This window comes from Rhinatrema bivittatum, chromosome 2 (genome assembly GCF_901001135.1).
Source record: "Rhinatrema bivittatum chromosome 2, aRhiBiv1.1, whole genome shotgun sequence".
NCBI lineage: Eukaryota > Metazoa > Chordata > Amphibia > Gymnophiona > Rhinatrematidae > Rhinatrema > Rhinatrema bivittatum.
In genome coordinates, this window is record NC_042616.1 from 474,990,977 (window position 1) to 475,015,449 (window position 24,473).

At 43.6% G+C, this 24,473-nt stretch overlaps 1 long non-coding RNA gene across 1 annotated transcript; it reads right to left on the reverse strand.

Moving 5' to 3' along the window:
* Positions 1-3,972: 3,972 nt before the first annotated feature.
* Positions 3,973-14,392, reverse strand: LOC115086175. The gene is made up of 3 exons (XR_003855124.1): positions 14,333-14,392; positions 13,663-13,824; positions 3,973-4,570 (listed from the first exon to the last, which is right to left on the reverse strand). It is a non-coding gene; the product is annotated as an uncharacterized LOC115086175 (long non-coding RNA).
* Between the last annotated feature and the right edge of the window lie 10,081 nt (positions 14,393-24,473).

Consider the following 24,473-nt stretch of genomic DNA (forward strand, 5'->3'; position numbering starts at 1 on the left):
AATATAATCTGCTTTGAAGTGCCGGAAAGCAGACTATAAATCAAATAAATAAATAATATTGGTTTTCTGATTATTGCATTTCTTGGTCTTGCTCATGTCTTTATTCTACGAATGCAATGTAATCCTCATTGAACAAGTGGAAATATGCGGAAAAAGGAATAAGAGAAAAGTAATTAAGAACAGTATGATAAGGGTAATATTCAATAGTATGCCTAAGACAGCACATACTTGAAGAAGGGTATGCTCAAAGTTGTATTGTGTTTTATAAACTGTGTGGCACTGGTTGAAGTTTATAAAATATGGTGTAGATTTTATAAATGTACGCCCGTATCTTATAAAATCCGGGGTCGGACCGTGCAAGGAGGTGCACATTTGTGCAACCTGCGCGCGCTGAGCCCAGCGTGCGCTGCCTGTTCCCTCCGAGGCCGCTCCGAAATTGGAGCGGGTTCGGAGGGAACTTTCCTTCCACCTCCTCTCACCTTCCCCTCCCTTCCCCTACCTAACCCACCCCCCCCAGCCCTATCTAAACCCCCCCTTTGTTGGCAGATTTACGCCTGCGGAAAGCAGGCGTAAATCTGCGCGCGCCAGCGGGCTGCTGGTGCGCCATCACCCAACCCGGGGGCTGGTCCGGAGGCCTCGACCACGCCCCCGGGCCGGCGTCATGCCCCCGGGCCCACCCCCAAAACGCCGCGTCACTTGCGGCCCGCCCCTGAAACGCCGCATCACTCGCGGCACGCCCCTGAAACGCTGCATCACTCGTGGCACGCCCCCCGACACGCCCCCCTGACACGCCCCCTCCATGCAAACCCTGGGACTTACGCGCATCCCGGGGCTTGCGCGCGCCGCCGAGCCTATGCAAAATAGGCTCGGCACGCGCAGGGGGGGTTTGGGGTAGGTTTTCGGGGGATACGCACGTATCGTACACATGTACCCCTTTGAAAATCTACCCCAGTATGTGCAGAAAATGTATGCTTGTGCTTTCTATGTGTAGCATCTGTTTTTAGAAGAGCAGGGACAACAGCAAAATGACTCAGTGGGCCAGGAAGCCAAGCTTTATGGATGGAGACATTGCCTACCTGATTATGGCTAAGAAGATGAGCTGATGTCTATTTGTGAAATGAGGCAGAACCAAAGAATGATGTCCAGAGCCTGGCTGACCCTCTAGAGCACTTTTAATTACAGGTCCTCCTATCTATGAGCCTTCAGGGAAGTAGATATAGAAGCTAATTTATGTATGGGAAAGGTGGATGTTGGTGGCAACTAAGTGGGCAACTTGGATGTTCATCTACACAACATGTTGGAGTACATAGAAAGTATCAAAAATAAAGGGAACCAAAACACAAATTTAAAAAACAGCGGATTAATCAAAACATGATAAAGGGTACGTTTTTTTTAAAAAGCGCGAGCACATACTTTTGTTCGCGCACCAGGAACAAACAAAAGTACGCCACGCATATCTTTTAAAATCTGGGGTCAGCACATGCAAGGGGGTGCACATTTGTGCACTTTGCACGCGCCGAGCCTGGCGCGCTGCCCGTTCCCTCTGCCTCCCCCCACCTTCCCCTCCCTTCCCCTATCTAACCCACCCCCCCAGCCCTACCTAAATCCCCCTCCTAACCTTTATCTAGGAAGTTATGCCTGCCTGCGGGCAGTCGTAACTTGCATGCACCGAATGTCTGCTGGTGCGGCAGGCCCCAAAACAGGCCGTTGTGTCGGGGCAATTGGCCACGGCCGCGGATTGCCCCGGACCGCCGCCACCCCCCTGAACACGTCCCGAGCCGACACCACGCCTGCCGGATTTACGTGTGCAAGGCACTTGCACGCCGGCGCACCTATTTTGCATAGGCCGCCGACACGCACAAAGCCCCGGGACACCCGATTTCGGAGCGGCCTCGGAGGGAACCAAGGCAGGCTGCTTGGTTTGGCACTTGCAGGCTGCCGATTTTGCGCAGCCTTGCGCGCGCTAACCCCGGATTTTAAAAGATATGTGCGGCTACGCGTGATTCTTTTAAAATCTGGCGTACTTTTTTAAAATCTGCCCCAATATGTGGTGGATTCTTGAAGATGTCATGAGTCTGAAGCACATGCCAATATCATAGTACAGAAGTTCGTATATGATGAACTTGGGGAGAAAAGGATAAGATGAAAGTCATACGTGACGTGGTATAGCAGAATATGGTAAAAACAGCCATTCATGATGGCATTATTTAGTAGGGATGTGAATTGTTTTTGAACGATTAAAATTATCATCAGATAATTTTAAAATCATCCAAAATCATTAGAGTGCACGATACAATACAAATGCCCCCGATTTATCGTCAGGGGCATTTGTATTGTGTCGTTAAATAGGGCGCGGGAAAACCGGCACACCAAAAAAACCCTAAAACCCACCCCAAACCTTTAAAACAAATCCCCCACCCTCCCGAACCCCCCCCCCAAAAAATGTTTTAAACTACCTGGGGTCCAGTGGGGGGTCCAGGCGCGATCTCCCTCTCTCTGGCCACAACTGCGTTAAGAGCTATGGCACCGGTGGCCCTTTGCCCTTATCATGTGACAGGGCAAAGGTAGCGCTGGCGCCATTTTGGTTCCTGACTCCCGACGTAACGCGTGCAGGAGATCACCCCCGGACCCCCGCTGGACCCCCAGGGACTTTTGGCCAGCTTGGGGGGGTCTCCTGACCCCCACAAGACTTGACAAAAGACCAGCGGGGGTCCGGGAGCGACCACCTGCACGCGGGCCGTATTGCCAATCTTCAAAATGGCGCCGGCGCTACCTTTGCCCTCACTATGTCATACGGGCGACCGTATGACATAGTGAGGGCAAAGGTAGCGCCGGCGCCATTTTGAAGATTTGCAGAGGAAGAGGGTGTGCACTGGAGAAATGTAACAAAGTTTTAGCGGGAACCGGTTTACAGTACAAAGTAGTAGAGAAACCAAATTTTAGTTTTTGAATCATAATGTCCAAAAAAGAAACCTCAGAAGCTTGTATATTGGCAGTGAAATGAAGATGACAATTCAAAGAATTGTCAATGTAAAAACTTCTCAAATAGAGATGTGGTACCCTTCCAAAGCATGAAAATATCATCTATATATCATTTCCACATGACCACATTAGAAGCAAAAGGATGGTCTTTTAAGAAGCATCTTCAAACATACCAACATATAAATTTGCTAAATCAGGGGCCATAATACCACCCTCCACAACACCACAAATCTGTTCATAAAATTGTTGGTCAAAAACAAAATAATTATTCATTAATGCAATTTCCAAAAGTTGACTCAAGAAAAAAGTTGGTACTCTATGTGGGCATGGGCGTTGTTCAAAAACATTAATGGCTATATTGATGGTTTCATTGTAAGGGATGTTGGTATATAAAGAAAGATTCCACATCAAGAGTGATCAAAAGCAAATCTGAAATATCAATATGAAGTTGTTCTAAAAATTTATCATATCTTGAGAATCATGTATCTAAGATGGCATTGAAGGAGTAAATGGAGCAAGAAAAAAATAAAGTGTGATAGGGGTTCAAGAAGATAACTTATACCACACTATTGGATGTCCTGAATGGTCTACCAGCCTTTTATGAATTTTTGGCAACATATAAAAGACTGGAATACTTGAATGTTTCTTAGTAAGAAAAGTAAATTATTTCATTTTAATGAAACCAGTTTTAAAAGCTGCTGCAACCATTTGTAAAATCAGTTGTTTTAAATCCGGAGTCAGGTCTTATGTCAAAGGTCTATGAAAGTGGCCATTATTCAGTTGTCGATGCACTTCACACTTATAATCGCAACAACTTAGTAGAACAATCTTACCTCCTTTGTCTTCTGGCTTGATGATAATTTGATCATTCCGTTGTAACTCATGCAATGCCTAAAAACCAGACCAGTCCAGATTGCAAAAGGATTTATGTGAACGTACAAATAAACAAATATCTTCCAATACCAATTGATGAAAACTTTAATTTCCAGATCTTCGTTGCCTGATGGAATCCAACTAGAAGGGTTATACATAATCAAATGATCAGCAGAAGCTATTTGTGAAGAAAAAAGTGTCACAAATGAAGTGTCTGTATAAAACGAAACAGACTAACTTCACAGTTAAATGAATTAAAAAAAGGAGTAGGAACAAAAAAGAGACCTTTTTACACAAGAGACCATTGTGTACATAAAAAGTAGACAAAACGGCATTCTGGGATAAGGATCAGTCTGGCAGGTGAACATAATCTGCAGGCAGCTGGGAGATATCCTTAACAGTAGGGACAGTAAACTTGGCCAGACTGGAGGAGCAAGATGAGGATGGTGGGAATATGAAATGGGATTCCCAGGGAAGAGCTTCACTCACAAATATTATATAAGTTCCAAAAAGCAAGGATGAAGCACAAAGTCTCCATAGATACCAAAATGCAATAAAAGTCCCACAGTTTCTTGTACCAAGAATAGGTTCCTGCATGGAAATAAGGAACACTAGATGGGTCTTATGCTCCATATCTTCTCTCATTCCATATCTTCTCTTTCTATCTTAACAAATCGAGGATCTCTGATGCCTTGAGGGGAACTGGCTGCAGTACCTGCAGGAGAGACATAAATGGGCCTGAGTTAAGTACACTTAAATCAAATCTCAGAGAACTCATCTTTATGTATCTATGTGCAGCTTTGATAACTTAAACTCTACTGAACATCTTAGTATCCCACCTCTGTGCAAGATTCTCTCTAGCTCTCTCTCCAGGCATAGCTATTGTACTGACACCAGTATTAAGGGCATGGAGAGAAATATTGCCAAACTGCAGCTCATGCTACCTTTTACCTCACCAGCTCACTTAACCTACACATCTTTTCACAGATACCACCAGCTCCTTGGAGGAGCAGCATGCCCATACAGCTGCTGTAGCTGCAGCTCCTTGGCACCACTATCACCAGGAGCTAGACCTCAGCCAGTCCCCAAGATAGAAGCCAGAGCCAGGCCTTGGCTACTACCCAAGATTGAAGAGAAGGCTTCATTTGCCACTCACTCAGTCATTATCCTTCTTTGGTTTGACACTTTATAGGACCACCTCCCTTTTTCCCCATGGTCAAAAGGAAAAAGGTGCTGCTTGGGTTCTCCATTTGGAGAAGGAAGGCATTGATTCTGTGCCACATGTTGGCATACATATTCTGAAGAAGCCTGCAACCACTGGAAGGCTCTGTTTTAATGGAACTGTGGGGATTCTCTGTAGTGGCTGTGCCAAAATGTAGCTGGAATGCGAACTGACCTCAGATGGCTGACTGAAGAGATTGGCCATCTGATTACTGTTTAGCAGTGCCTAACAGCCACTAGCAAAACAGTAGCACTGCAGCAGCCATCTCTGCACCCTGCCCTCTAAGCTTACCAGGTGTTAGGCCCATCAGTCGCAAATGGCTGTGACCACTTATGCTCACCTCTTTCTTTGCTGCACCATCAATCCTAGGAAGAATGGTGGCCTCCGTCAGTCACCACTGACCTGCCTGGCGTTCCAGGATGGAGTGGGCACTGCCGACTGCCATCTTGTTTCAGGAATCACCTAGCCGCGCGCGTGGGCCACCTTTGTACACGTCATGGCAGGCACCTCGGGGGCGTCCCCTCCGAATGACGTCATCTTCCTGCTGTACTTATACTGACCGGCCCTATGCTTCAACGAGTTAGAAAGGAGTTTCCTTGTTGCTGAATTTCGCTTCATCCTTGGACTTCTGGTAACAGATTCCTTCCTTGGCGTGAGATGCTCTGGGTACCCACTCCTCAGAGGCCTTTCCGTGTTCCTGGCTATCCGCTCCTCGGATGGCCTTCCTGCCTTGGACTACTACCTGTCCCGCTTCCCGGGACCCTCTCCTGGAACTACAGGACTTCAGACTTCAACAATACTTAATCTATTGTGGGATTCTCTGCGGTGTACCCCGTGGCTCAGGCTACTACCGTATCTTCTCCAGTAGGAGTCGATCTGGTATATCCTGCGCTGCAGTTTATTATCGCACCATCTACAGGAGCCTTTTCCAGGTTCCTGCACCTCAGATTACCTTCTCCTCATCAATACAGAATAGACATCTTCGGCGTACCCTGCTCTGCGGGCCACTACCAGATCTGCACGTCTGAGGTATTGTTACACTTCTGAAGAGACTTTCTGGCATAACCTGCTCTGCGGGCTTCTACCGGATCTTCACTTTGCGGGTATACCCCTCAGCTCAGAACTTTACTTTAACTGCAACTCCCACTTCACGGGCTTTGCTTTTCCTTCCTTCATAATAAAGTCTCTACCTTAAGCTGTGTCTGAGACTATTGAGACCACGCCTACCGACGGTGAGGCTCACAAGGCTCCTCCCTGTGGGCGGAGACACCTCTCACCTTGGCCCAGGGTTCACACTCTTACAAAACATAAAACCAGGATTGCTCCTCCCCAGGTTCCAGGGGCTCTTTTTTTTTAACTTTTTCTATCCCTAGTATGTCCTTTCCCATACCTCTCCACAATTTTATTAAAAATGTAAATATTAATAAATATTATTCAATTAAACATGCAACATTTTGGAAAGAATCAATTATGTTGTATTTTCTTTCAAAGCCAGGTGCCATGTAACCCTTATTCTTCCCTGTGACAGGGCGATTACAACAGATATCCAGAGAGAAAGGAGCTTCTCAGAAATACTTGGGGCCAGCCAGCAATCAAGTGGTATCAGAAAAGTTAAGTATTGGTGGTCCTTCCTTCCAAACTCACTTCCTAGGTACATAATACATTTGTCCCAAGGAAACATGGATAGAGTGCAAGGCAGCATGGCCTACTCAGTCCCCCCTCTGTTGGCAGCTGATCTGCCATGCCTCAGATGGTCTCAAACAGCCACAGCAAGATGCAAAGAAACAGACTTAGGTGAAACAGTCTTCCTGAATGGGGTGCTTCCCTGAATTCCAGCACTAGTCTGCATATGTTATTAGAGAGGTTACACGTTAACAGATGTATTAAGCACAAAACTATCCAGCATAGTGTTCTCTAAAGTCCCATAATCTTCATAGAATTGTTCACTGCTATTCTGGATAATTGTTTGGGCACAAAACTATCTGCTCCTCAAACTAAATCCAGCTGCACCCTTACTACTGGAAATTAAATCCACACTTATTTCTGCAGCATGATGCAGAAATTCAGAATAAATACCAAGAAATTGTGTTTGTTTTTTAATTTTGCCTGTATTAATCCTAGAGGAATTCAGGCCCACACTAAATCTTTGGATCTACAAGTTAAAGAATGTCTTTTAGCCCAGTCTTGCCAAGTACATAGGAGTTTGGTTTTTACTCTAGAGCAAATAGCCTGCTCTTCTAGAATATTCTTAACAGTCCATGGCACCAAACCACCACACCCCATAGGGAATCTGACTCTTTCAATCAGTTTGTGAAATGTGCAATCCTGAGAAGTGTCACTTGATTGTTTAATTTTGTATTAATGACAAAGTAGAAGCTGAGGTTGGTTTCCATTCACCAACTGTCTTACTTCTTGCAGCTGACTAACTTCTACCATGAGGTGGCCCACTTCTTGTCATCAAATAGAAGGTCACAGTGGCCAATCCAGATCACAAGTTCCTGGCAAGATCCCAAACAAGATCCACTTGTTGCTAGTGCCTAAGGACAAGTAGTGTCTTTCCTGAATTTTGCCTAGTTAATAACAGTTTATGGACTTCTCCAGGAATTTGTCCAAACTTTTTTTAAACCCAGCTATACTATCTGCCTTTACCACATCCTCCAGCCATGAATTTCAGATCTTAATTTGGCATTTAGTGTAAAATAACTTTCTCTGATGTTTTTTTAAATGTACTACTTACTTCATGATTTTTCCAAGGGAAATGCTCTAGCATTGCAGTTCATAGTTTAGCACTCATCACATTTACACAAAAATTATTAATACATGAAAGGTCTTCATTTCACAGGAAAATACTGCATTTCTATGTATGATACCAGCCTTGAGCTACAAAGATAAAAACATTAAATTTGCCATACTGGGTCAGACCAAAGATCCATCATTTCCAGTATTCTGTTTCCAACAGTGGCCAATCCAGGTCCCAAGCAGCTGGCAGGATGCCAAAAACGGAAATAGATTCCATGCTGCTTATCAGAGGAAAAAGAAGTGGATTTTCCCAAGTCCACCATAATAATGGTTTATTGACTTTTCTTCCAGGAACTTTTTTGAACCTTTTTTAAACTTAGCTGCACTAACAGCTTTCACCCCGTCCTCTGGAAATTAATTCCAGAGCTTAATTATGTGTTGAGTAAAAAAAAACATTTTCTCCTATTTGTTTTAAATATGCTACTTAGTAACTTCATTGCATGCCCTCTAGTCTTGGATTAGATTAAACAACCAATTTGCATTCACCTCTTCCATACCACTCATTATTTTATATCTCTTCTCCGGGTTCTTTGGCTATTCCTCATAGGGGAATTGTTCTGTCCCTTTTATCATTTTGGTCATCTTTCTCTGCAGCTTTTCTAATTCTGCTACTTTTTTTTGAGATACAGTAATAACAATATATACAATACTCAAGATATGGTCACACTATGAATAGATATAGAGGCAGTATGATATTCTCTCTTTTATTCTCCATTCCTTTCCTAATAATTCCAAGCATTCTATTTGGTTTCTTGGCTAACATTGCACACTGAGAAGAGGTTTTCAACATGTTATCCATGATGACATCTAGATCCTTTTTCTGAGTGGTGAATCTTAATGTGGAACCTTGACTGAGTAGCTATAGTTTAGATTGTTCTTCCCTATTTGCATCACTTTGCCCTTATCAAATAAATTTCATCTGCCATTTGCATGCCCAGTCTTCCAGACTTGTAAGATCCTCTTGCAATTTCTCACAATCCTCTTGTGAATTAACGTTGAATAATTTTGTGTCATCTGCAAATTTGATGACATCACTCATTGTTCCCATTTCCAGGTCATTTATAAATATCTTAAAAAGCAATGATCCCAGAACCCTCAGGAATTAGACTATTCAACTTTATCCTTTTAGAAAATGAAACATTTAGACTACTCTATGGTCCAGATTTTGTAACCCGGCGCGCATACATCTACGCCCGATTTTATAACATGCATGCGCAGCCGCGCGCATGTTATAAAATCTGGGGTCGGTGCGCACAAGGAGGTGCACACTTGTGCACCTTGCGCATGCCGAGCCCTAGGGGAGCCCCAATGGCTTTCCCCGTTCCCTCACGCCCCCCACCTTCCCCCTACCTTCCCTTATCTAACCCGCCCCCCAGCCCTATCTAAATCCCTTTGTTTTATTATTGACGCCTGCTCTGGGTAGGCGTAGGTTGTGCGTCCCGGGGCTTGTGCGCGTTGCCGAGCCTATGCAAAATAGGCCTATGCAAAATAGGCTCGGCGCACGCAGGAGGGGTTTTAAAGGGTTACGCGTGTATCCCTTTTAAAATCCGCCCCAATGTTTTTTATCTTTTAACCAGTTCTCAATGCACAACAGGACATTGTTTCTAATCCCATGACTGTTTAATTTCTTCAGAATTCTCTCATGATGAATTTTGTGAAATGCTTTTAGGAAATCCAGATACACTATATCATCTGGCTCACCTTTATCCACTTGTTTATTTACACCTTCAAAAAATGTAGCAGATTGATAAGGCAAGAATTCCCTTGTCTAAATGCATGTTGGCTTTTTTCCATTAAATTATGACTATCTATATGTTCAGTAATTTTGTTTTTTATGATTGTTTCTACTATTTTGCATGGCATTGATGTCAGGTTCACTGATTTGTTGTTTCCTGGATCAATCCTGGAAACCTATTTAAAAATTGGAGTTATATTAGCAGCCCTCCAATCTCTATGAATCATATATTATTCTAAAGATAGTTTACAAATTAGTTATAGTACATCTGCAATTTTATTTTCCATTTCTTTCAAAACTCTGGAATATATATCATCTGGTCCAGGTGATTTGCTACTCTTTAGTTTGTAAATTTGCCATATTATATCTTCCAGATTCACCGAGATTGATATCAGTTCCTCTGAATTGTCACCTTTAAATATAATTTCTGACATGGGTATCTCATTTATATCTTCTTCAGTAAAGACTGAATCAAAGAATCAATTTAATCTCTCCACTATGGCCTTGTCTTCTGTAAGTGCATCTTTTCCCCCTTGATCATCTAATGGTCCAACTGACCCCCTTGCATGCTTTTTGCTTTGAATGTTCCTGAAAAAAGTTTTTATTAATAGTTCTTGCTTCCATAGCAAACTTATTTTCAAATTCTCTCTTTGCCTTTCTCATCAATACATTGTACTAACTTTCCAATACATATTCTGTTTCTTGGTTTCTATGTTTGGATCCCTTTCTCTGTTTTTTGAAAGATGCTCTTTTAGCTATCATAGCCTCTCTCATTTCACATTTTTACCACGCTGGTAGTCATTTAGCTTTCTTTTCACCTTTTATAATAAATGGAATACATCTGATCTGGGCTCACAAGATGGTATTTTTAAACAAGGTCCATGCCTTCTGTAAACTCTTATCCTTGGCAGCTGTTCTTTTCATTTTTTTCCTAACCATTTTTCTCATTATATCTTAATCTCCCTTTTGAAAGTTAAATGTTATTGCAGTAGATTCCTTTAATGACTTCTCTCCAGTTATTATTAATTCAATCTGATCATGTTATGGACACTTTTTCCAAATGACCCCAAAACCATTACCTCTCATACAAAATCCTGTGTTCCACTAAGGACTAGGTCTAAAATTGCTCCCACCCTTGTTTGTTATTTTATCAGCTGCTCCAAGAAGAAAACATTTAATTTGTCATGAAACTTCACCTCCTTAGCATGTCCTAATGTGATAGTTACCCATTTAATATTGGGGGTAATTGAATAAGTAAATGTCACATCTGGACATGCAAAGGAGATGGGTTCCCATTATCACTGTGCTGTTAATTTTATTAGCTTCCCTAATTTCTATTAGCATTCCATTGTCTGTCTGTTCATTCTGGCCAAGCAGATGCTAATATACCCCAGTGCTATTTTATCCCCCTTTTTTACATGGAATTTCTAGCCATAATGATTCTACAGTGCATTTTATTTCCTGTAGGATTTTTATCTGTTTGGTTCAATTTTTTCTTTAATATATAATGCCACCCCTCCACCAATTTGTGATATCATTTGTACACTGTATCACAGTGTCCCATTGGTTATCCTCCTTCCACCAGGACTCTGTCATGCCAATTATATCTACCTCTTTATTCAGTGCTATACACTAACTTTCCCATCTTACTTTTTAGTAGAGATGTGAATCGGAACCGGAATTGGTTCGGATTCCGGTTCCGATTCACATGTGGGTTTTTTCCATCGGGCCCGATAACATTTTGTTTATCAGCTGCGCTCCAGCCGATAAACAAAAAACCCACCCCAACCCTTTAAAAGTAACCCCTTAGCTTCCCCCACCCTCCCAACCCCCAAAAAAACTTTTTACAGGTACCTGGTGGTGCAGTGGGGGTCCCGGGCGCGATCTCCCGCGATCTCCCGCTCCGGGCCGTCCTCCGGCTCCCCGGCCATCGGCTGCCACTAATCAAAATGGCACCGATGGCCCTTTGCCCTTACCATGTGACAGGGGCTGACCAATGGCACCAGTAGCCCCTGTGACATAGTAAGGGCAAAGGCTATTGGCACCATTTTGAATACTGGCAGCCGACGGTCCGAGTGCAGGAGGTCGCTCCCAGACCCCCACTGGACTTTTGGCAAGTCTTGTGGGGGCCAGGAGGGTCCCCCAAGACTTGCCAAAAGCCCCTGATGGTCCAGTGGGGGTCCGGGAGCGATCTCCTGCACTCGGGCCATCGGCTGCCAGTAATCAAAATGGTGCCGATAGCATTTGCCCTTACTATGTCACAGGGGCTACCAGTACCATTGGTCAGCTCCTGTCACATGGTAGGAGCACAAGATGGTGCCAGCCATCCAGTACTCCTACCATATGACAGGATCCGGCCAATGGCATGGATACCCTGTCACATGGTAAGAGCAAAGGGCCATCGCCGCCATTTTGATTAGTGGCAGCCAACGGCCCGGGAGTCGGAGGATGGCCCGGAGCGGGAGATCGTGGGATATCGCTCCCAGGACCCCCACTGGACCACCAGGTACCTGTAAAAAGGTTTTGGGGGGGTCGGGAGGGTGGGGGAAGCTAAGGGGTTACTTTTAAAGGGTCGGAGTGGGTTTAGGGGTTATTTTTGTGTGCCATTTTTCCTGCCCTCCCCCAAAACGATAAGGGAACCCCCACGTTCAATATCATGGGGTTTTCCCATCATTTTGGGGGAGCACCCAATTTCTGACGAGTTTGAAAATATCGACGATATTTTCAATCGTCCAAAGCCCGATTCACATCCCTACTTTTTAGACTTCTAGTATTTGTATACAAACATTTCAAAGTATGTTTTTTGTTTCAATTAACAACCTGATTATTATTTCAAAGGGGTCATTTGGAATGTTTCTGATTTGTCTACTTTTTACTTAAAAGCACATGGACCACTTTAGCATTTATTGCAACCTCTCTACTCGGATGCCCTAACTGTATCTTCCCTGTTCTGTTAGTATCCTTCAAGACTTTCAGAAATTGGTATCAGACTGCGTGCTCAATCGCTTAGGCTCTTGCCCTATTCAGGGCTACAACCTCTTTCATGATGGCAATGGCACTAGAATAGTAACTTCATTTACCAATTTCACTAATGTACTCTTTTTATTATATATGCCAATTTTTAACTTTTTAATCGTTTTTAAACATTTTTTTCTTATCTTGCCAAATTCATGACAACCTCTCCGCACCGTTGTGTGAACTTGTCCCATAAATAATATCCAAATCAACTGCCTGACAGGCAGTGCTATCAACCAATATGTGTGTGTGTAACTGCTAAATATGTGTGTGACTGCTAAAATTATACCCTCCCTATTTCTGAAGGTAAAAAACAAACGGATGAAATGTTAAGACATAATTAATCCTCACATATTGTGTATGTTTGATTGTATTGAGTGAGGACAGTAGCCCTTCAATTTTGTCATTTGAGTATCCTTCAAGATACATCATTCTGAACCATACGCTTCTTAGCAATTGTTGGCATTACCCCATCATTTATTTTAAAAGGTTATTGACAACAACCTGGTTCCACTCTGATTAAGGTGGAGCCCATTCTTTGGAAAAGCCCTCCCCAAAATAATGCCCAGTTCCTTCCAAACCCTTCCAAACCTGAAACCCTCTTCCCTGCATCCATGTATTGAGACTCTGGATCTCTGCCTGTCTCTGGGGTCCTGCACGTGGAATGGGGAACATTTCTTAGAATGCTACCCTGGAGGTTCTGGATTTCAATTTTCACTTAAAATCCTAAATTTGACTTCCAGAACTTCCCTCCTACATTTTCCTATGTTATTCATACCCATATGTACCAAGACAGCTAGCTCCTCCTAGCATTACCTAAAATCAATCATATCTATCTTATCTATGTGGCTTTCGACACTGAAGTTTAGATAGCTTGTGGTGACCTCTGGAGTCCTCTCCCAGGGTCTCAAAGATAAGGTATGCAGATAAGCCTTCCATTCCTCTTCTACTGATACATTACAGTGCTTCCTTTGCTGCTTCATCTGTCTAGTGTCTATGAGGTTTCTTCTAAATCCCCTTCCCCTATAGTACTTACCAACTCTTGTTCTTGCCCTGGCCGTTCATTGACCTGCATGCTCACTGCAACATTCCTCAGGCTAGACGATTCAGCAGCAACGTTGATGCACATTTCTTTGTGGATTCCAACTCCAATGAGCACCATTCTGCACTGTATATTAACCAGCATTTTCTTTGACATCTGAAAAGTATCAACATTAGGCTCCTTATCCCAGTGTAATCATCTTCACTAGTGTGCACACACATTTGAAACTGTTCTGCTCTGCTTTGCACTGTACACTACTCACAACCACAGGGTCCACAAGCATAGTGGCTATTTGCCTAATTTCTTGCTGTACCCTGCAGACCCAGACAGAGAAAAAACCACTCTGAACTGGTACTGTGGCACAGCCATCCACTGTAACTGGTCTCCAATCTCTCCCACCCTGCTTTCCTTTCACCTTCCCCATAGGGAAAGGAAAAGCTGTGCCAAACTACCAATGCTAGCAGCTTGTCACAAGCCTTTCTTTCTCAGTGAGTAAGTATGACAGTAAGACTAAGACAGAGGAAAAGCAACCAAATGATTTTAAATGTTTCAAGCTTTTGACAAAAACCAAAGCACAGTTGAGCACTCTGTGATTATCAACCAGAAGCACACCATTCCTAGAAAAATACAAGAAGAAATACATAGTCCTGAGTTATCTCCTCACACATGCTTACAACCCAAGAGTGTCACTGGATACACAGGCTAAATTAGAAACATTATTCACTCTGATATGTTTGCATTCTGATCTCCTTGCAGGCACATACTGACAAAGCAGTGAGGTCATACATGATGAGTCACAGAGAAGGGCTGGTTGCTATGGAGATTTCCACATGACCTCCTATAGAATCCTTTGGCTCCATATACTTCAGTGAGCCATTAAAGTCTATGAGGGTTAAAAATGAAGCAAATAGGATATGTTTCATTTATGGAAATTACCCCATTTGTTTCATAGACCCAGGGCTGGTGGAAGGTGAAGCACCTATCTCTCTCTCTCTCTCTTTCTCTCTATCGCTCTCTATATATATTTATCGAATGTCTCCTGATGATGACATCATGAAGCCTGTTACCACTGTGACTACTAGATAACCAACTACCCTGTCTCAATGTCAGCCACTTTGCCTCATTCTGCAGTTCCTGCCTAAGCTGGCGCTCTACCTTCCTATGTTGTGCCCTGGCTTCTGGCAGCCTAGACAATTGCTAGTCCTCTGTCCCTGCATGGATCCCAAAAAATGAAATTAATGAGGTCCTTTCATTTGTTTTAAATAAATATACATCCCTAATCCCCAAATATACAGGGATCCAATAAGAATATGAAGCAGATCTAAACATAGCATAGCATACATACAATAAAGAGAAAATCATGTCCAGAGTTAGTTAAAAACAAAAAAATCACAGTCCTCAGGATTAAATATATTCATTGGTGCTAACTACGTTCCCACCACCATCAGCAATCTTAGGGATATATTAAACTAAGCTGCTATAAGCATATAATGCATGAAAAAAAGTTTATTGTTTGAAAAATGCTGTTTGCACAATTGTGCAATCTCATAACTGAGATTGCACAATTGTGATCTGCTCGTCTCACTGCCATAGCAGTGAGACGAGCAGATCACAATTGTGCAATCTCAGTTATGAAGAAGCACTTCAACCACAAAAGTCAACGCTCCTCCTATAGTGCACGTACAGCATTTTAATGAAGGAGCGCAGTTACCATCATTTACTGAGTATGTTATTACAGCCAAGATATACAAGCATATTCCATGCTTAGAAGTGATTCCCTGATGAAGAAATTCCATTCGAAACATTGCAGTGTCGGGATCGTTACACTTTTTGCATGAAGATTTTCACGGAGAGCCTTGGTGTCATAACAGTGAGTTTATTTGGTATAACAATTCCTTTGTATACCATTACTCACTCCTACAGCAGTGGACGTATACTGGACTGATAAGATAGCTTAATGGAATAATATATTAAGCATCTTCTCATCTGGAGTTACCAATGATTATACATTCATTCTGACATCCACATCGTTGGAGTTGGAGCTTCAGAATAAGTAGCCATATAGGCATCCGATTTTGCTTAGTATTGGCATTTTATAAGGTTTCCCCAGTTTGATTACATACAATTCCTCCAAATTTGAGCTAGACTTTTTCATGTTTCTTTGTTGATAGTATAAGTGTCTGGCATTTTCTGGATCATTTTTTTGGTTATTTTGTTATATACATTTACCGCAGCAATATCACATGATATTTTCCCCAAAATGCTACCCTATACTGAAATAAGCTGCTTTGAGTGCGTGAAATTTGCAAATTAATACAAAGCAGATCATTCCTACCTAATTAAATAATGAAGAATGCTTTAAAAAAGGATTGGATAAGTTCTTGGAGGAGAAGTCCATTACCTGCTATTAAGTTCACTTAGGGGTAGATTTTTAAAAAAGCGCGTTCGCGTACTTTTGTTTGCGCACCAGCCGCGCGTATCTTCTAAAATCCTGGATTGGCGCGCGCAAGGCTGCCGATTTTGGGCAGCCGGTGCGCGCCGAGCCGCGCAGCCTGTCACCGTTCCCTCCAAGGCCGCTCCGAAATCGGAGCGGCCTCGGAGGGAACTCTCTTTCGCCCTTCCCCTCCCTTCCTCTACTTAACCCACCCCCCCGGCCCTATCTAAACCACCCCCTTACCTTTGTCCATAGATTTACGCCTGCGAGAAGCAGACGTAAATCTACGCGTGCCAGCGGACTGCTGGTGCGCCGTGCTCCGACCCGGGGGCTGGTCCGAAGGCCTGGACCATGCCCCTGGGCCAGCGCCACGCCCCGGCCCCACCCCCGAAATGCAGCGTCACCGGGTCCCGCCCCCGACACGCTCCGACACGCCCCGACATGCCCCCCTTCCAAAACCCCGGGGCCTACGCGCGTCCCGGGGCTCTGTGCACGCCGGCGGCCTATGGAAAATAGGTGCGCCGGCACGCAAGGCCCTACTCGCGTAAATCCGCCCGGATTTACGCGAGTAGGGCTTTTAAAATCCACCCGTTAGAGAATAGCCTCTGCCATTAGCAATGGTAACATGGAATAGACTTAGTTGTTGGGTACTTGCCAGGTTCTTATGGCCTGGATTGGCCACTGTTGGAAACAGGATGCTGGGATTGATGGACCCTTGGTCTGACCCAGTATGGCATGTGCTTATGTTCTTATGTTCTTAATGCAAGACATGTTATTTCCCTGAAAAGTTAGCTGCAACTCATGAGTTGCAGCTAACTTTTTCCCAGAGCTTTGGGATATTAACACATATCCTGATACTCCAGTTTTGAATTTTAAAGGGCGACAAGCAGCCCATAATAACTCTCCTTCTGTTGCGCGCCCTGGCTGCGCTAGGGCTGCGACCGGCCCTGCTCACCTTCCAGACCCAGCCTCAACTGCTCCCCCGGTCTCTCCCGCGGCAGCAGTTAGCCGTCTGCACCCTTGGATTCCCAGCTCCTCAGCCTCCTCAACTCCAGATCCAGATCCCTCTTGATCTGGTGCTCCGCGTCCCTTGCGTTGCAGAGAAGCCCGCGCCACGCCTTCCTGCAGTTGGCCCCTAGGCGCGCGCGCACGCGCACAGGGCTGACCTTTAAAGCTGCCATGGTGGGAACCGCTCCACGGCACCCAGTGATGACAACACCTGAGCCCTGCCTAAAAGGCAAGGCTCAGCCCTTCATTTCCTGCCTTGGCAAACGGGTCATCACACTTGTGTGAGCTAGTTGCTGTCCTCATTCCTGCGTTCCTGTGAATGATCCAGTGTTCCTGTGCTTGTTCCAGTGTTCCTGCATCTGTTCCTGTGTTCCTGTTCTCGTTCTAGTGTTCCTGCGTTTGCTGCTGTGTTCCCATGGTCCTTCCTGTGTTCCAGCGCCTGTTCCTGAGTTACTTAATTCCTGAGTCCTGTTTCACGTTCTGCAACCCAGGTTGTACCTTCTTGGACTGATTCCCAGTACTGACCTCGGCTTGCCTCTGACCATGCTTGGACCGATACCTGGAACTGACCTCTGCCTGCCTCTGACTACGCTTGGATTGATACCTGGAACTGACCTCTGCTTGCCCCTGACCATGCTCAGACTGATACCTGGAACTGACCCTTGCCTTGGCTGACCATCCTCGGATGGATACCCTGGCTTTGACCCTTGCGCTCCATTCGGACACTCTGCTTCTCCTGAGCCTACCAGGTCCACCTGCCTTGACACTGTCTGCGGCCTTCCTCGAGCTATACCACTAGGTGCTGCCTATCCTGCCTGGAGGACCTTCAGTTCCTGCCTCGTACCCGTGGTCTCCAGTACTCTCTGTTCCGGTCTAGCTCGTCTGTTCACTGTCAGCCGCACACCTCTACTCTTTGTGGGCTCACCTCTCCACCATCTCTCTGGGAGACCCCTAGAGGCCCACCTAAACCCAGGCAGCCCAGGAATCGAAGGGCTCAACCCATGGATCCCCCGGGCCATTATTGGTAAAGCTCCAGCTTGCCTCTGTCTCCTTGTGTGCTCTGCCTTCTGGCGGCAGGCACCCTCTGGGATCCCCCTCAGAGGGCCGTACCAACCCTGTGCCAGGCCAAGGGTCTACCTCCAGTGCAACATCTTCCAATATGAAATAGAGATATAGGGACTTATCTGGTTAAGTGGCAGCCACTGAATAACCAGCTGAAGATAGCTGGTTATTCAGTGGCTGCCACTTAACCAGATAAGTCCCTATTTCTCTAGCTAAGAGGGTGAAACTTTCAATAACCTGTATTATTTGCAATGTACATGGGCACTTTCAGCCCACATGCATTGAAGTCAATTTTCAAAGGTAAGCCATGGCTGAAATTGGCTACTTATTTTGCACCTGCTATTTGCATGGGCAGCTGAGTGGGTGGGGGGTGGCACGAGTAAAATAGCATATGTACATTTGAAAAGCCCTTGTACACATGGGGGGTAATTTTCAAAAGGAGTTACATGCGTAAATGTAGCTACTATTGTAGCAATTTTTAAAAGCCATTTACTCAAGTAAAGTGCATTTATGTGAGTAAATCCTATAGACAAGTCAATGGCATATATTGTAGCAATTTTCAAAAACCCACTTACTCATGTAAAGTGAATTTACCCCAGTAAACCTGGTTTTTACTCGAGTACGGTAAATGCTTTTTAAAATCAGGCCCATGCTGTTTTCCTCCCTCAACCTAAGCCTCTCTCCCTTACCCTAACCCTTGCCACCCAGAAGGGAAAAAATGTAAAACATTAGAATAAAAATGTTGTGCAGCGGTATTTCCCCCCTTTCCAATCCTTCCCCTTGTCAATAAAAGTGATCTCCCTGGTCCATACCTCTCTGGTGTAAAGAATTTACTCCCCATACCTTAGAATATGTCCCTGGTAATCTAGCGGGACCTGGAGCACCCCCTAAACTCTGGGCTGGTCGCCTCTATCTTGCAAAATGGCACCAACCGGCCTTTGCTCCTATCAAAGACTTAGGGGCCTCTCCAGGCCCTACCAGACTACCAGTGACACCATTAGACTACCAGGGGGAAGCTGCCATAGTATTTTTTCATGGGAGGGGGGAAATACTAGGGGAATGTCCCCAGGGTATTTGTACCCTCTCACGATAAAGTATTTCTACATAGTAAATGACCCCCATTAGTGTCCAGATATATTCTCAGTTGTTTAGAGTCAAAAAAGACATATCTTACATTATCATGATTCAGCAAACATTTACAAGGAAAACAAAGAAAAAATAAGCACCAATCTTAAGCACATCTTGATGCATTAATAAAAATTGTTTACTTCTACTTTGTGTTTCTGGACTTAAATCAGGAAAAAGCCATATTATTTGATCGATGAACAAACTCTCTTCATATTTAAAGAAAAACTTAATAACCATATTCTTATCAGCTTCATAAACAAAGGAGACTATTAAGGTAGCCCTATGATACCCTGAATCTTTGATTTCCAGTATTAATATATAATACAAAAATTATACTTTCAGAAGAGTTTGATGAGTTCCTGAAAGATAAAATGCTTAGTGGTTATGGTGATCTGCTTCGATCCCAGATACTAGTCCAAGGCAATTTTATTTTATTAATGACATGAAGGCAATTTTTACATTCCGCTGTCCCCTGGATTATCATTAGTGAGCTTCCAGAGATTCAGCTGCAGGGAAATGAACAGCCTATCCAATTATCTCACAAGGTTTGAGCATTTTTGTGCTTTTTTTTTTTTTTACAGTGGTCTTTTAAAGTAATGCTGAATTCATATTTATTATACAATAACAAATGACATGTGAGATTTGTGCTATGATTTATTATATTCTCAATAGATATAAGACTCATTTTGCTAAATTATAATATTGGGTTCAGAACTAGTTCCTGCTAAGCTTGTGCTTTACAATTCTTCCTACTACAGTGTCACAATAATAATGACATATCAGTACCAATGAATGTTGTAGGAGTTTCCTCAGTCATACATCAAATATATTATACATTAAAATTGTACACCTGCTGACATGAAACCCCAAATCAACTCATGTCATTAATGCTTCAAAGCTTTCACATACTCCATCTGCTTAGGCAAAGGATTTTAAAATGGCAAAGTTAACCTCAGAGAATTCCCATATATCATCTTAAATGATAAAGGGACAACACCACAGAACCATCTAGCTAATAATTTTATGTACTGTCCATAATCCATGCAAAGGTTAATGATAGTAAATTATTAAAATCTGAAGTGCCCAGATTGTGCTATTGTACCATTTTCTTAACGACTACAACAAAGTTGATATGCTATAACTCAGAGTGAAAACTATCCATTAGATCTCCCAAACTTGACAGTACCGCTTAATAGATAATTCAAATATAAATAATCTCTACAGGATTATTTAAAAAGGTCATTCATTATGACATACTGTAATTCATAAACATGTTTTTCTGTTAAAATGAAAAAGAAAGAGATATACAATGTCTATCTGTTTCAACAATGCTGTTGAACAATGCTTAATGTACAGAAATCACGATTAACTACCATGGAGACTGTCACAGAAAAGGGGGAGTGTCCCCGAGTGACACCCCTCTGGTATTTCTATTTTGGAGCTTCACACTATTCTGGATGTGTACGCCCACATCTACTGCGACTGGCTTCACCAAAGTCCCAGCCATAAAAGATCTTCTCAATTCAGTAGAAACAAAGGATGATCTTTGCCTGTGAGAACACCCAGTACTGGAAGAGAATTTCTTCTCCTATGGTTGTGCTTCTCTTTGGAGCCTCGCAGCTCTCCCTCTACACCTGGAGATAGGGTTGAATATGATTCACCTTGTGCTATAGTTGGTGCATGCCAGTCACTGGAGCAGACTGCCTGCTCAGCGGGTTCAGTCCTATAAACTGTTACCATCTCAAGTGGTTGCATGATAGAACCTAATGTGATTTTTTTTAAATTTTACTTTTATTTATAACATTTTTAAATTGCTTTCCAGACTTAACAATAAAACCTTCCAAAGCGATGTTCAACAAAGTTTAAAATAACATCCAAAATAAACAATAAAATAACAATACATAAAATCTCATTGCAAAAAATACTCCAAGAACAAAGCAAACAATCCTGCTGCTGGTTCCAAATTTGAATCAGCTTAATTTATAACTTCGAAATCATCAGCCAGGTCTTCAATTTGTGGCAAAACCACATTCAGTGATTCTCTTCCCTGATGAACAAAGGGAGCTCATTCATAATTTCAGTAGTCATAGAGAATGATCTATTTTGCAATTTAACATGCCAAAAAGCTCTTATTGGTGCTAATTGAAGCTGATGGCAATATTGTCAATGCATGTCTCATATTCATGATTTCCAACACAGCCTTTGGGACATATGTAGAGGGTGGAAATCTTCTTCTGCTTTCCTTGTGATGACACTATGAGGGACCTATATCTGCAATCCTGCATGCACGCCCATCAAATTTTAAAAGCCGCCCAGATGCACGTGTATGTCCTGCTGCATATATATCTCACTTGATTTCAGAAAGGGGCATGGTGTAGGCGTGGTCTGAGCAGGATGTGGGTGTTTCAGTGCGTGGTCAAGAGATGTATGCATAAATGCTTACATGTTCTGGTGCACGCCCAGGTCCACTACCGCATAACTATACTTCTGCTATGGAGGAGGTGTAACTTACAAAAATAAAAGAACTTATCCATTTCTGCTGGGTTTAAAGGGTATGGGGTAACTAGGGGGAATGCAGGGGTGTTTGGAAGACCTAGCTCTTAGGTGAACTAGTGAAACTGGCAAAGGTGTGGACTCATGCCCATTATAAAAGACCCTGACTTGTGCAGTACAATCAGGATTTGCTCGCCTAGGCATGCATCCACTTATAATTGAGCACATATGTGCATGCGGCTAGGCTATTATATAACATAGGCACATAGGTGCACGCGACTAGGCTATTTTATAACATGTGTGCACAAGTTATAAAATGGCCCCATATCTGGGTGCGCGCCAATGCACACATGCCAAAGTATGCCCCTGCACCACTTTGAAAGTTACCATCTTAATTTATGTATAGAACCAGGGTGTTTGCTCCTGAGGTTAAACAACCCTAAGGCCAGAGTATGCCCATGTAGAGAAGGGGTGTTCTTATGGGCAATATAGTCTAGTGAGAGTAAAGGGGAACCAGCTGAAAATGCCCAAGAAAGCCACATGCGGATACTGGCTTCAAGTAGTCTCCATGAGTATGCTTAGGAGGAGGGGGAGGGAGATGCACTTGATTAGGTGAGCATACCAACTGAGCTCCCATAACCGTATGCTGCCTGTCCCAAAGGGACAGTCCCTGGGTGCTACCAGAGTGTACATAGGACTGTCCAATACTCGGCTTAGGGATAATGCTCTCAGATTCCACTTACATGGCAATTGCCCAGGGTCCTCGTAACCCTGTATCCTGTCCTCTCCTGCCACAGTGAGCACCATAATGCTGGTCCATTCTGACATTCCTGTGGCTACCGTGCTCTCTCTCTCCCTTGCTTGTCCTGCTCTTAAATTTCTCAGCTGCTACAACAGCCCAGGACTTAGCCCTTCCTTTTCCCTGGGTATAACTAGTACTATATCACTCATTTGCCTTACCAGAGGATTTTAGAACTTGCATATCTGCTGGTTTCAAGTGGTTTTGACTGATCCTCAGAGACCTCTGCCTACCTCTGACAGGATAAGCAACAAATTGGAGTGACTGGACTAAACCCAAGGTGCAAGGTTGCTTTGTCTCCAGAGTTTCTGCTTTAGGCTAAGGACTGCAAACCAGCACAACAACTAAGGGTTGACTAGCTTTGTCTACATATTAAATCCTTATATATATATATATATATATATATATATATATATATATATATATATATAATGTTGCTGTAGAAAAGATTAATAGGGTCATTCATCAAAATGTATTATGGCATTAATGCATGCGATAATCATATTATCACACAGCACAAATGCACATTTTTAGAAGGGGAAATATCACGTTGTTAAAGCTGGAAAAAACTGCACCATTTTTCCTGGCGTTAAGCCCAAAATGGCAGTAACACAATTTGCGATAAATATTACAAATTGCATTTTGGCCATTTCTAGGCTGAGAGAGAGAGAGAAAGAGAAAGAGAGAGGGAGAGACACTCTATGGAGGCCTTTACAGTATTCAACTATTTATATGACTATAAGAGGGCCAGCTAATAGCTCGAGGTGAGGTGTTGGTGGTGGTTTAGGGTTTAGGGGCCAGTTTTAGATGCAGAGTGAGACGTATGAAATGCACAGTACACCTAAGTTAAGATTTGACATCATTTGGAGTGAGGAAAGTTGCACAAAGATGAGATTTCTGCTATGTTATCTCACCCTAGCTTAATGGCACCCTGTTATAGAGTCCATCAAGCTAGGGCAAGAGAACATTGTAGAAATTTCATCTCAGGGAAGATACGTGAAGTACGTTGGCTCGAGTAAGGGCTTTAAATTAGGAGCACACAATCATGTGGTAGGCATATTTTAAATCATACATGTGCAACTGCATGCATGATTTAAAATCCCAGTGTATGTTCTCCCGCACGCCATAAGTGTGTGTGTATGGGCACCCGCATGCTTGTTTTGAAGTTGCCATTTAAGTTTTTAAATTGTCCAATGAGGGCAGCGTGGCGCTGGCATATGCAAGATGTCCCCCTCCCAGTATGCATATCCAGGGCAGGAGAAGAGTGGCGGTAGTGGTGATGGTGGTAAGGGGGTGTCATGCACAGCATGGAGCCCAGTTCGTATGACCTGCCAATGATGCCATCAGGCAGTGAAGCCAGGGGCAGCATAGCCCAGAATTGCTCAAACGGCTGTGTGGCCTAACTACTACCCACCAGTTTGGGAAGAACCGTGGCACACTGTAACACTAAAATAGCAGCAGTAAGTACCAGGGCTTGTTTCCCCGATTCCTTCTGTTGAGCAGATGCCAGATTGCCTATGGCATCACTGCATCTGGTGCGATGCTGCTGTTTTTATTTCCATCCCCTGCCCTAAACACACCTCTGGGACTGCCTACATCTTACCTAAGATTATATACATTGTAGATCCCTGGGTGAATAAGGGTTGGGCAATTAGACAGCCAAATTACCTGGGTAAATAGGTATTTACTAAGATAGAAGGCTTTGGAAAATTGCCCTCACCCTTGAAAATGTCTGACTCGGCAGGGGCTGCTGGTACACAAGTACTCCCAGCACATACTTTGCCAGAATAGATCCAGCACTGCCTTGGAACTGCTCCAAATGCTGCCGCTTTTCTTCGTACAGAAAGCATGTGTGCTTTAGGCAGTGTGCATATTTTTCCC